At 43.6% G+C, this 2500-nt stretch overlaps 1 non-coding gene across 1 annotated transcript in view; it reads right to left on the reverse strand.

Moving 5' to 3' along the window:
- The window catches only part of LOC146445725 (small subunit ribosomal RNA), a 1800-nt gene extending 1490 nt beyond the window's left edge, over window positions 1-310 (reverse strand). The window contains exon 1 of the ribosomal RNA XR_014863278.1: window positions 1-310. This exon is cut by the window's left edge and continues 1490 nt beyond it. This is a non-coding gene — a ribosomal RNA (small subunit ribosomal RNA).
- Between the last annotated feature and the right edge of the window lie 2190 nt (window positions 311-2500).

Here is a 2500-nt window from a genome sequence, read left to right on the forward strand (position 1 = left end):
CAGAAATTTGAATGAAACATCGCCAGCGCAAGGCCGTGCGATTCGATCAGTTACTATGAATCACCAAATGACCGGGCAGAACCCGCATTGGTTTTTAATCTAATAAATACATCCCTTCCAGAAGTCAGGACTTTTCGCATGTATTAGCTCTAGAATTACTACGGTTATCCAAGTAGTAATGGTACAATCAAATAAACGATAACTGATTTAATGAGCCATTCGCAGTTTCACAGTACAAGTGCTTATACTTAGACATGCATGGCTTAATCTTTGAGACAAGCATATGACTACTGGCAGGATCAACCAGGTAACTATCCACCGCAGGGAACAGAAGTTCCTTGCTAAGCGGCCCCCCTCCGCAGAGGGAGAGCAAGCTTTCTTAGATTTTGCCTCCACGGGGGGAACCCATGAGCCAAACGGACCACACGGTCCCTCGGTCAAGGGAAACCCCGTCTTGTTTGCCACGTCTTTCTCACAACTGGACCCGTGCACAGTTCAGGCATACCTGTCAGACTCGCCAAGCGAGCTGAAGGAAGGCAAGAAAAGTGCTTCTGCGAAGGAAAATATCCTCCTGCTCTTTTGTCTCTATCATTAGCCAAAGGCTAGCGTACACAACTTCCATCTACACTCTGCCTGCCACTACAGTGACAATGCTTTCGGGCATCATCTTTTCCCTCCTTCGAAAGGAAAGCTACAAGCCCAACTTTCCTTGCCCGTTAGTCAATTCTGCCCTCTATTTCTCCGCCTTGCCGCCGTGGAACATAAGGGACAGGGTTTACTAGCCAGCTCCTCTCGGAACCTTTGCGACCAACCTGCCCACACTATAACCCCCAAACGCTAATAAGGAGACTGCATGATATGGTAGACAGAAAATAAAAACGCGAAAAAAATGAAATTTTGAAAATCGAACCCACAACCAGCCAAATCGTTTGTAAGTCATGCCAAATGACTGGTGACATCTTAAAAACCCATTGAAGCCACAACATCCCATAATTTCACGCTTTTAAAGATTTGTCACTATACGCACTGTAAGTACCTCACTAATTCTCACCTCAGATTTTACGGGAACATGTTCAAATTTTAACACGCCTCTCAGCACGACCAATTACATTAAAATTCATCGCAAAAGTCAGAATTCTCCAATTTTTGAAAAATTCACTATATTCACTGTAAGTACCTCGCTAGACAGTGGAGACCTCAGATTTTACGGGAACATGATCAACTTTCGACACACCTCTCAGCACGAGCAGTTACATAGAAATCCATCAGGAAAGTCGTGCTGTGAAGAGGTCTTTCGACTAAGAAAAATGGTGGTGTGAGGAGGAGTCACCTAAATCAGAGAAAAATATACTCTTATAGGAGACTGCTACGAAAGACATTTCTGAGTCCACTGGCCCTAGTCCCCTAATAAGTGTATTTCTGTTTGTTTTAAGAAGGTCCTCCTGACATCACCAATCTTCTGTCTTCAATCCTAACCCCAACGTTAACCCTAACGCTAACCCTAACCCTACCTCCCTCAGGGGCAGTTCTATGGTTATGATCCCACGGTAGGCAGAAAAACTATCCCAATCTAGGTTTTCTTGTATGCTGACTCCATTTTAAATGCTTTTACTTGAGTCTGACAAAGGCAAAGCCAAATACTCACCCCTATATGGACGGGGAAGCAAAGTGCGGATTTTGGTAGGTCGGCATTTTCAATCAGGAATGTTGCCATTCGAAAGAGCGTCCAAAAAAACTTGGTTGGGACACATTTATTTTAGAAATTAGCGACCTAACCAGAAGTGCACTTTTTGGTGGGCCTACCCTACCCCCCTCAGGAGCAGTTCTATGGTTATAATACCACGGAAGGCACAAAACCTATCCCAAACTAGGTTTTCTTGTATGCTGATTCCATTTTCAATGTGTTTCCTTGACTCTGACGAAAGCAAAGCCAAATACTCACCCCTATATGGACGGGGAAGCAAAGTGCGGATTTTGGTAGGTCGGCATTTTCAATCAGGAATGTTGCCATTCGAAAGAGCGTCCAAAAAAACTTGGTTGGGACACATTTATTTTAGAAATTAGCGACCTAACCAGAAGTGCACTTTTTGGTGGGCCTACCCTACCCCCCTCAGGAGCAGTTCTATGGTTATAATACCACGGAAGGCACAAAACCTATCCCAAACTAGGTTTTCTTGTATGCTGATTCCATTTTCAATGTGTTTCCTTGACTCTGACGGAAGCAAAGTCAAATACTCACCTCTATATGGACGGGGAAGCAAAGTGCGGATTTTGGTAGGTCGCCATTTTCAATCGGGAATGTTGCCATTCGAAAGAGCGTCTAAAAGAACTTGGCTGGAACACATTTTTGCTATAAATTGTTGACCTAAGTATATAAGCAAGTATATAAGCAAATACTCGTTACATAGCATAAATAGCCTCTAAACACCCGAAAAACCTCTCCAAATATCATTTAAACCTTTTTCCTAACCCTAACACTTACCCTAACCCTAACCCTAAC

The sequence above is a fragment of the Pavona decussata genome, unplaced genomic scaffold (assembly GCF_977016875.1).
Source record: "Pavona decussata unplaced genomic scaffold, jaPavDecu1.1 SCAFFOLD_3998, whole genome shotgun sequence".
NCBI lineage: Eukaryota > Metazoa > Cnidaria > Anthozoa > Scleractinia > Agariciidae > Pavona > Pavona decussata.